General features: G+C 39.4%; 1 long non-coding RNA gene across 1 annotated transcript; it reads right to left on the reverse strand.

Moving 5' to 3' along the window:
• Window positions 1–3,341: 3,341 nt before the first annotated feature.
• LOC122078549 lies at window positions 3,342–5,732 on the reverse strand. The gene is made up of 4 exons (XR_006140103.1): window positions 5,698–5,732; window positions 4,516–4,588; window positions 3,445–3,534; window positions 3,342–3,358 (listed from the first exon to the last, which is right to left on the reverse strand). It is a non-coding gene; the product is annotated as an uncharacterized LOC122078549 (long non-coding RNA).
• Between the last annotated feature and the right edge of the window lie 6,204 nt (window positions 5,733–11,936).

Genomic DNA, 11,936 nt, shown 5'->3' on the forward strand with positions numbered 1-11,936 from the left:
CAGAGAAGTGTATGGTGTGAGTAACAGAGAAGAGATGGTGCATGGGAGTGTCACATTTCACACGATCCAAGAAAATAAAGAGAACAATGGCATGCATGTTGGGTAAGTTTACGGAAAACAGAGCAAGTTGTTTGTAGGTTTGTAGGGTTCTAGGGTTCTAGGACTTTTGAAAGTCGGATCAAATAAAAGGTTGTTCGTGGTCCTTCAAGCCATTAATAGGGAATAGAGTACAAAATAAATAGGGTTTCAGTGGCAGTAGTGGTCCACTTTTATATGCAAGAAAACGACCACACGAGGTCACCATTTCAGATGCGGTCAGTCCCTTACTTTTGCTTCTCTTTCTCCTTCTCCATCTCCTTCTCCTTCATTCACCATTAGATTAATTCCCTTTATAACAGCTTCTTATTTTTTATTTTTTCTAACTTCTTTATAAAGGTTCAATGGGAATTTGATTTCATCTCTGTCACTTGTCTTAAGAGTTCACAGGTCCCCCAGCCACCCAACTGAATACCCAGCATGTCCTATCAGATTAATCAGGATCAATTCTAGTTAGGGCTGTAATGCAATTGATGAACCAGTCGGATAGGGTTGAGAGGGGGAAATATATGTTATGCCTCTTGGATTACTGAATAAAACACTCCACCTAACTCTAGTACCCTAGTCAATAATTGTGTACTAGTGGGCGGTTTCTTAATGTTTCCATTTTGATGTTCTAAAATCAACTTGCAATTCATTAACGAGCTCATAGGGCTTTCAAAATCAAACCGATAGGTTTGGCTATCGATCGGTCCATGTAATATGAACAATCGATAATCATTTGTAAGTCAGACATAGCTTCCTTAGATGTTTGTGGTTCCCCTCTTAGTCGTTACATATGGTAGGGGCATAGTATACCAAAAAAAAAAAGGGTGTACTTAGTATTTAGTAGCTCAATTTGATTGACCTAATTGGGCTTTCACATTTTAAGGACCTTGCATTAGGAAAGGCCCATTTAAGTAATTGGTCCACATATGCTAGGCATGGTCCCATTTATAAACGGTTGGTACTGGTCTTTACTTGGGATACCAATAATTGGGATAAATGGGCTGGTCATGGTCTTCAATTAGGTCTTATTGAGGTTTTAAATGAGCCAATGGCACATTTATCTCTAACTAGGCTCTAAGCGGTCTTTAAACATGCCGGCCTTAGTAAACGAGCTCTAAATGAGCTCTAAGTGGGATATAAATGGGTTTTAAAAATGTCATGCTAAGGTAGGCTATTAATCGGTTGCAACTAGTCGAGCGTCCGTCGGGTAGCACCCTTGCACTGGGAACGACCTATTAATGAACATATCAAGATGTAGCCTTGACGTTCTTCAGCGTAGACCTCTACTTCCTTATGCATCATGTTAGGGAGGATTGTGATGGCAGCTCTTTGATAAGTTGCCTCGGTATTTTTTACCATGAAATGCATAATCTTGTAGCAATGCATGCCCATTGTGTGATAAAGGACATCTTCTCCTTGCTTTTAGGGTCATTTAATTTGATTGTAGCATGAGAATCCATCTATAAAGGACAAGAGGGTATGACCTACGGTGTTCTCTACTAGAATATCAATGTGGGATAATGGGAAATACACGGTAGCTCCATAGTAGAGCGGCTACCGGGTGACCAACCTATCAGACTTGGTAAAAAAGCAAGTTAAAGAAGGAAATGATGATCCTATCCTAAAGGAAAATGAGGAGAAGGAGGTCAGCTAAAAGCGCCTTGTTCGAAACGAAGAAACTCTGAGTTCATTCCACGACGATCTATATGGACTTGCTTAATTTAGATCCCTAAAATCCATATACATTCCAATTTTGCCATCTTTCTTAGGGATTGGCACTATCTTTGACAATCATTAAGCCTAAATGAACATATTATCTTGATGATGTGTTTTGGATATGAAAACCATTGCTTGATATGTTTTGGTATTCTACCTTGTGTGTTACTATCTTGTAAGAAAGATAGAACCCTATTTAGTAAGGAGGATTCCACATAGCAAAGGATGGTGTGATGAGTTGATAAAGAAAATCCCAAAGTAAGTAACTCACTTAAAGATCTAACTGAATTGACCTTAGGAAAGTAGGTGGTTTAACTTAGAAACCTGATTTTGTTGTGTATGGTTAACCGTAAGTTGTTGCAGTCATCCATGACTTACATGGTGCAATAGTTTTTTCTTTGTCAATGATAAACTTATTGTCCGTGGTATCATCCATCCAATAAAACCCTCACTAGAAGGACACTCTATTTTTGCGATCAACCGTAACTGTTTACGGTCATTTGTAGTTAAAGTAATTAATGCTCTACAAATTGAGCATCACTCAGATTTGACCAAAATATATAATTTTTTATATTTTTTAAATGTGTTTTTATGAGTTAACTTTACATTTAAACTTGCTTTAAAATATAGTTTGGTTTACATCAAATGTTTTCCACTAAAGTTTCAATCTATTTTTAGAAGAGTTAATGAAGTTTTTTTTTTTTCGCTGTAAATCTATTACTGTGGATTTCTAACTTCGCTTTTTTTTCCACAGCAAATTTATAGCTGTAGATTTTAGCTGCGAAATTTTACGCTCCAAAATTTATAACTGCGCTTTTGTAGTGGCATATTTTTTGTGCAGAAAAATCTATAACTATAGATTTTAGCTGCGGAATTTTGTGGCCCATAATTTATAGTTGTCGTTTTGTAGTGACGGATTTTTTGTGCCACAAAATCTATAGCTATAGATTTTAACTGCAGAGTGCACCAGTATTGTAGCTGAGATTTATAATGGCAAATATTTTGTGTAGGAAATGCTATTGCTACAAATATTAGTTACAAACTTTAGTGCATCAAAATCTAAACTATGAATTTTAATTGCAGTTTAATTGTGAAAAATATAGCTTCAACTTATAGCTACAGATAAAAAATTATAGCAACGGATTTTTTGTTTTCTTGGACCCATATAATCCATTCAATACACAATACATCTAAAATAAAAATTCATTCAATATACAACATGTAACAACTATTTAACATCCAAAATATATATTAATTCATATATCTTGTTCATCATACAAATCATTAAAATTCAAAATGAATCTAAAATAAAAATTACATTCATCATCTGAATCATAATATTTTATACATCAGAAATCCTATCTTAGAAAACTCAAATCCCTCGACAATTCATGTTGTATGTTAAGAAAAACGAAACAACTACTAGACTACTAGTTTAGTGTTCTTTGTTGCTCGTATCTTTTCCAAGTCCAAGCTTCCCAAGCTCTGTTGTTGGAGAACTCTGAAAGGGTCTTTACCACATTTTTCATTAATTATAGTTGAATCTTTAGGGTACTTCCTGCAATCAATATTAACAAAATTAACACTTCACAATCATTTAATAAATACTTATATTGGAAAATCATAACTTTTATATCACTTTACCTCGTTAAAATGAAAAAGCATTATGGCTGGCTAAAGAAGAGTGCATCCTCTGTAATGGTGACTCATAGTAACCACTAAAATCTCAGGTACCTATCACACATGTATAGATAACAAAAGAAATTATTCTCAAAGTAAATATTAGTTAAAAATAACAATCAATAAATTATAAAAGACAATGAAAAATCTCTAAAAATAAAAATAACTCTTAAGACAGGCATACTATAATTTGTTTAATGCATGCAAATTCAAATGTTTGTTTTTCATATCACATCGATACTAAAAGAGAGTGTGCAAGACCTGTCAAGTGAACAAGATGTAATTCTTAAAAGGTTGATAAAAGCTTCTTTAATTGGGTTTCCATCGTATCAAACTTATTTGAAGAAAAAGTACTTGTTCTATTAAATTAAATATTTATTATCTACCCTAATTAGCAAAAAAATAAAATAATAATAAAGTAAACCCATTTAGGATTTACCTATTCTTCCACACAAGAATGAGCAAGCAACCAAGAAGGAAGAGACCTATCACTACTCCAATAATTCCAAAAGTACTTCCAAGCTTTGACTTCCGGGACTCATTTGTACGAAAATTGTTAAGTTAAAACAGATGTGAGAATTTTACACCACAATACAAATGATTTCTTGTAAAATTGAATGTTCAAATTTGGAACAAATGCTTAGGGACATGTCTGCTCAAGCCTTCCCTTGAGTTCAATTTCTACTTCAGTTGAATTGTCTATCTCTTTGTGTGTCATTTCAGTGCTTTTTTTTTTTCATCCACAAGAAGGGATTCATGGGTGCCAGGGTAGTCTTTTGAGAGCAAAAATGTATGTAGTTCGACAACCATAGATCCCCATGGCTGTAGCAGCTTGATCTCTACTAATTATTCCCATTAACTTAGCACCTATTGAAATTCTATTAATCAAAGTGAAGGATGCAATGCATGTTCTCAAATGAAAATTCATTAGTTTTTGAAATCTACTGAGATTGAATGTGGCTTACAGATTCATCAGTTTTATTTCAATTCGAAGAAAAGAAAAACAAATTTTGAGATAAAGAGTGAAATCCTCACCTTCGTTGGGTTCTCTCCACTTGTTTCCCTTCCAAATACTTCTTTGTTCGTCCAAGTTGTTTCTCCGTTTCAACTTAGATCAAAGCAAAGATTAGTAGATAATGGAGAAAAAGGTTTTCGAAAAATAATAAAGCCAACCATCTATGATTTTTATAAATGTGAATAAAAAACGAAAGCTCAAGGAAGTGAACTGAAATAGAGTGTACGGTCTAGAAACTAATAGTATCTGAAACAACAATGGTCCCATTTGCTACCTATCTGGTTCATTTTATGTTCACCCCTTAGCCATTGAACAATGAAGAATCACCCAAAACATGAGACCACATGCATAAATCATTCCTATTTTCAATAGAATATCTATAAATTTAAAACTTGGTGTACAGATATATTGATACTTCATATACAAATGAGATTAACAGCATCAATAGAAATGAATTCAAAACTTTTATTCCTAATGCTAATAATGAGAAATGTAACAAGATTAGCATGGAAAACAATAACAATAGCTTAACTTAACTACACAATCAAGGAGTTGATCGCAAGAAATAGAAAAAGAATACTAACAAGGGAAAGGAATGAACTTTGTTCCTAACCGACCCAGGCCTCTCGAGTGATTGGCTTGGAGATTTGGTGTTAACTATGGCCACACATAGCATTAGGTGAGCCACTCCAACTTGGCTCCCTCCATGATAAGAACAGGAAGACATAAATGGAGGGATACGGCAACATAACTGAGATGCTAAATGGAAAGAAAAAAGAAACTAAAGATAAAAATCCAGAAAACATGCACACAAAGGAACACTGTTGTGACTGATCATTGCTCTCAGCTTCCAGCAAAAGAAAATAGAGCATATTTCCCCCAAAATAAAGAATAGCGATAAGTTCGTGACCAGCCCATTTAATTGCTTGCAAAAGGGGGAAAAAACACTTCTCTATACAGAGAAAAACCTCTGCTCAAGTTGGTTCCCATTCATGGTGGAATTTTTTAATTGAGTACAAATGCAACAGAAAAATGATGTTGGAAGAACAACTGTAATAAGCTGTTAGGTATAGAGTATAAACCCTCTAGATTTAAGACACTAACCAGTTTCATGGCTCCAAATGAAGAATTCGTCATCCACATGTTCCTTTCAGTACCTTCAGAAAAAAAAATTAAGGAATGAAGATGATTTGGTGTTGTACCTTGGCTTAGAGTAGTAGTTGGACTACCGTGCATTCCTCTAGTGTGTTCAATGAACAAAAGCCGACGGTTTCGATAGCAGAGACACAAAGCCTTGCTTCGTTATGCGGTTTTGAAGGCAAAGCCAGGCCTCTAGGAAGAAGATGCAAAGAAGACCATCGCAGAGGAGGAAATCGGAAATCCCAATTGTAGTTGGATCACATTCCCAATTCAAACGATTTTCTATCAAATTGATGATAGCAGAGATTAAATCAGCTTCTGTTGGTGACGCTGTGAGCAGATGCTATAACTAATCGGCCATGACGGAGAATTATAGCAGTTGCAGAAAGGAGCTTTGTCCAGGGTTAGTCCTCCGACACTCAAGCTAGGGATCGGCCACATAGTCTTTGTTATAGAAGTAATGTGTGGGTAGTAATGCTCACCTTTTTCCTTCTTCTCGGGCCCTCTTATATAGCTTTTAGGGTTTAGGGTTTCCCTTTCCTTGGAGGAGTCCTCCTCGGGTCCACCTCCTTTCTTTATAGAGTTCTACTCGGATACGTCTTATCCCCTTTGTGGGGATATTCTCTTCATGCGGTTAACGTAGTAGAGTCCTTGCCGCCTCTGTCAGGTGGGTGACACGTGTCCTTACCCTACTGGGCAGTCAATTTGGCCATATCAGGAGCCCCCTTACTCCCTCAGGAGACTCTTCCTGTGGGAGTAATCAAATTCTTGTCATCTTTTCTTTTCTTTTCTTTTCTTTTTTTTTTGGCGTCCCTTCGGCCTTGTTCCTTCGGCTTCGGTTTTAGTTCTGCTTGTGACCGAGACCTTCGATTAGCCATCGTGAGAACCTTCGATCAGTTTGGCTCGACCATGCCCGAGCCCCCAACTGAGGTAAGGACCTTCGATCAGTTCGACTCGAGCTTGTCCGAGCCCCCTGTCCGAGGTGAGGACCTTTGGTCAGGTTCGTTCGGCCTTGGCCGAACTCCCAACCGAGGTGTGGACCTTCGGTTAGGTTCGTTCGGCTTTTTCCTGAACTCCCAACTAAGGTAGGGACCTTCGGTCAGGTCCGTTCGGCTTTGGCCTGAACTCCCAACCGAGGTGAGGACCTTCGGTTAGGTTCGTTCGGCTTTTGCCTAAACTCCAAACTGAGGTGAGGGCCTTCGGTCAGGTATGTTCGGCTTTAGCCGAGCTCCCAACCGAGGTGAGGGCCTTCGGTCAGGTCTGTTTGGCTTTGGTCGAACTCCCAACCGAGGTGAGGACCTTCGGTCAGGTCTACTCGGCTTTTTATTGAACTCCCAACAGAGGTAGGGACCTTCGATCAAGTCCGTTTGGCTTTGGCCTGAACTCCCAACCGAGGTGAGAACCTTCAGTCAGGTTCATTCAACTTTTGCCTGAACTCCAAACCGAGGTGAGAACCTTCGATCAGGTCCGTTCGGCCTTGGCCTAAACTCCCAACCGAGGTGAGGACCTTCGGTCAGGTTCGTTCGGCTTTTGCCTGAACTCCAAACCGAGGTGAGGGCCTTCAGTCAAGTTTGTTCGGCTTTAGCCGAACTCTCAACCGAGGTGAGGGCCTTCGGTCAGGTCTGTTCATAGCCCCTACAGGGCCAGAGACCACAGGGCAGAGTGTTTTCTATGACTGCAGAAGATACCGAGGTTGCCCCCGTTGAAGTGATAGGTACATTATTGATATCATTATTGCCTGCACATGTGTTATTTGACTCAAGAGCCTCGCATTCATTCGTGTCACCAGCATTTGCAAAGAAGATGAGCATTCCACCCAAGGGACTGATTCAATATTTGGTTGTGAGAACTCCTACAGGAAGTGTAGTGGGCTTGAACTATGTTTATGAGCCTTGTCTAGTGACCATAGATGATCATGAGTTGAATACTCGCTTGATCGAGTTAGATATGACCGACTTCGATGTGATTTTAGGAATGGACTGGTTGTTCGCATACAGAGCTAGTGTGCTATATGCAAAGACTATCATTTTCAGACCTCGTGATGATGATGAGTTTGTGTTCCAAGGGGATAAGCCTAAGAAACCTAAGAAAGTTATCATATCCGCACTCCAGATGAAGAAGGGATAAGGGATATCAAGGCTACTTAGCATCTATGATGGATACTGAGATAGAGGTTAGGCCATTGACCGAGCTAGATGTGGTGAGAGAATTTTCCAATGTATTCCTGGATGACTTGATAGGTTTACCCCCGGACCGAGAGATAGAATTTTCTATAGACTTACTCCCTGGCTCGGCACTAGTGTCAAAGGCCCCTTACCACATGGCTCCCACAGAGTTGAAGGAATTGCAGGTGCAACTTTAAGACCTTCTAAAGAAGGGATTCATTAGACCTAGTATGTCTCCATGGGGAGCACCGGTATTATTTATCAAGAAGAAAGACGGAAGTATGAGATTGTGCATTGATTATTGGGAGCTTAATAAGCTAACCATCAAGAACTGGTATCCTTTGCTAAGGATAGATGATTTATTTGATCAGTTGCAAGGTGCCAAGGTGTTTCCAATATCGACCTTTGATCGGGCTACCACCAGCTCAGGATCAAGGATAGTGATGTCAATAAGACAGCCTTCAGATCAAGGTATGGACATTATGAATTCTTGGTAATGTCATTTGGGTTGACCAATGCACCTGCGGCATTTATGGATTTGATGAACTGGGTATTCCAGGATGCCTTAGATAAGTTTGTGATAGTATCCATTGATGATATTTTGGTCTACTCCAAGAGTGCAAAGGAACATGTTGTTCACCTGAGGTTAGTACTGTAACGACTGAGGGAGAATCAACTCTATGCCAAATTCAACAAGCGCGAGTTTTGACTGTCACAGGTGTCATTCCTAGGCCACATTGTTTCAGACAAGGGTATAGAGGTTGACCTAGGCAAGGTGAAGGCAGTTCTAAAATGGGAGACTCCCAAGAGTGTAGCAGACATACGTAGTTTTCTGGGATTGGCCAGATACTATAGGAGGTTTATCGAGAACTTCTCTCGCATTGCTACTCCGATGACCTGACTCACACGAAAGGGTGTAAAATTTGAGTGGTCTGAGGCTTGTGAGAAGAGCTTCAAGGAGCAAAGGCAAAGGTTGGTATTAGCTCTAATTTTGACTATTCCGACCGGTACATGTGGTATGATTGTGTATAGTGATGCCTCCAAGTTGGGATTGGGTTGTGTATTGATGCAACACAAAAAAATCATTGCTTATGCATCCCGTCAGTTGAAGGATTATGAGAAGAATTACCCCATCCATGATTTGGAGTTGGCAGCTGTGATTTTTGCACTGAAAATTTGGAAACACTACCTGTATGGTGAGAAGCAAGGATTAAAGTATCGGTATCGATCGCTGTATCGGTCGGTCAAAATTAAGATACGTATCGGAGGGTATCGTATCGTATCGGAGATACGCTAAGATACGCTAAAGATACGCACATAAATGGATAGGGAACACATTTTTATACACTTTTGCATAAAAAAACAGTTAAAAAAAGTTATATATAACATGTAGAATGCATAAATACTTAAGTGGAGGGTATCGTATTGATAGACAAATATATTGAGCTGAAAATGTTCAAAATGATGAGTGTATGGTATTGATAGACAAATATTTTTTTTTGAGAAAAATCAAAATTTTCCATGGAAGTTGTAGAACACTTGTTTTTACATAACATATAAAAAATCTAAACATTTTTAATCATTGAGCATGAGTAGATCTAAGAAATTTGAAATAAATTGAAACCCTCATTTTCTCTTGAAAAAAGTTTGTAAATCCTTATAAATCCAATGATTTCATGTAATAATGATGCACAAAATGTGATTCTAAGTATGATGAACTAGGGGTGTCAATTCGTGGCCCGAACCGACTAAACCGATCGGGACCGACCGTTTATAGACCGGTCCAACCCGGACCGTTTATTAAACGTGTCGGGCTTGAGCCCGGCCCGTTTATAAACGGTCGGTCTTGGTTTTGCTACTTGGACCGTCGGGCGCCAGACCGAGACCGACCGTTTAACACCCGATCGAGACCGGCCTATTGTGCACTGGCCTAGCCCGACCCTTTAATGATTGTAGAATACCTATTTTACCCCCCAAATTAGAAAGTAAAAAACTAAAAAGTAAAAACATGTTCATATTTTAAATAATGGTTATATTTGGTATCATTTATTAATTTATTGTCATTTTTTTGGGTTTGCATGAGTGGGCCGGAATATAAGAGCACATTTTAAAGAGGGTCCGTTTAAAAACCGGTTAAAGCCCGTTTAACATTAAACATATCCGTAGCCCAATTAAGGCCCGACTAAAGCCCGATTAAGGTGGCCCGATTATAGCCCGAGGCCGACCGACCGAATATAAAGTGTACCATGCCCTCAATAACTAAGCCCGATTAGTTAAATGGGCGGACATGGTGTAGCCTTTGAAAGTCTTTAAGCCCGATTAAGCCCGATCGAAACCGAACCGACCCGACCGGTTGACACCCCTATGATGAACCTTAGATTTGTAAAAAAACTTGAAAATCTAAGGTTAAAGTTGAAAAAAGTGAGTAAAGATTCAAGAACTTACTATTCAAATTTTTCAACTTTCAAGTTCAAGGTTCTTCTTGGACTATGTTTTTTTCCTTCTTTGAACCATTCACTTCGACAATGTTTCTTTCAATCTACCATTTGAGTCTCCAGAAAGGTGTGTGAATCAAAGGGGAAGAAAGAAGAGAAATATAAAAAACTATTGGTGAGAGTTTGAAGTGTTTGTTCAAACAATAAAAGGCACATTCACGGGAATTTTCATATTTTCAGTCGATACGTACCGATACGGTACCGATACAGTACGATACGGCTCGATACTTCACGATACGGTCGATACATACCGATACGGTACCGATACGTACCGATACTCTCGGGAATTTCCAGATTTTCAAAAGTTCGTATCGTACAGTATCGTACGTATCGGTACCGATACGGTACGATACGATACGATACTCACGATACAGCGATACGTAAAAGGGGGCCCAAAATTCCCCGTAGCGTATCGGTATGTATCGTGCCGATGCCTACCGATACGGATACGTATCGGCCGATACGGCACGATACGCACCGATACTTAAAACCATGGTGAGAAGAGTGAGGTCTTCAATGACCATAAGAGCCTCAAGTACTTCTTCACCCAAAAAGAGCTCAACATGAGACAGAGGCATTGGTTAGAGCTGGTGAAGGATTATGATTGTACTATCCACTATCACCCAGTAAAGGCCAATGTGGTAGCTAATGCACTTAGTAAAAAATCCCAGTCACTGACTCTTGCATCACTGACCACCAATGAGTATCTCCTAGAGGAGGCTAGGAAGCTAGACTTGGAACTATTAGTAAAGGGTGTCACTTTGTCACTATCGACATTGGTGGTACAACCTAGTCTGATGGATAGGATCACTACAGCTCAGGTTACTAATGTAGAGTTGCAGAAGCTGATAGCAGAATGCCAGGAAAGAACCCAAAAGGACCCGGATTTCTCTGTAACTGAAACTGAAATTCTCAAGTTCAAAGGGAGGTTGTGTGTGCTCAGTGATGGTGATTTGAGAGACACAGTTTTGAGAGGGGCACATATCTCTCCATACTCTATTCACCCCGGCAGCACTAAAATGTACAAGGACCTCAAAGGCTCCTACTGGTGGAAAGGAATGAAGAATGGTGTGGCCACGCATTTGTCTAGATGCCTCACATACTAGAAAGTCAAGGCTGAGAGACAGAGGCCTCATGGGTTATTACAGTCCCTACCTATTCTGGAGTGAAAATGGGAGAATATTACCATGGACTTCGTCACAGGCCTACCCTAGACACAGAAGGGTATGGATGCCATTTAGGTAGTTGTGGACCACTTGACCAAGGCAGCTCACTTTATCCCAATCAAGATCATATTTTCTATGGATAAGTTGGCCAAGTTGTATGTCGATAACATCATCAGGTTGTGTGGTGTGCTAGTTAGTATCATCTCTGATCGAGATCCTAGGTTCACTTCCAAGTTCTGGACATGTGTGCAGAAGGCTATAGGCACACAGTTGGCTTTCAACACTGCCTTTCACCCTCAGACCGATGGTTAATTAGAGAGGACTATTCAGACATTGGAGGACCTACTTCAAGTATGTGCCTTGGATATGAGTTATAGTTGGGATGAGCACATTTTTCTTATTGAGTTCTCCTACAACAACAGTTATCAGGCCACCATCGAAATGTCCCCTTTCGAGGCACAGTATGGCAAGAAGT

This window comes from Macadamia integrifolia, chromosome 5 (genome assembly GCF_013358625.1).
Source record: "Macadamia integrifolia cultivar HAES 741 chromosome 5, SCU_Mint_v3, whole genome shotgun sequence".
Lineage (NCBI taxonomy): Eukaryota > Viridiplantae > Streptophyta > Magnoliopsida > Proteales > Proteaceae > Macadamia > Macadamia integrifolia.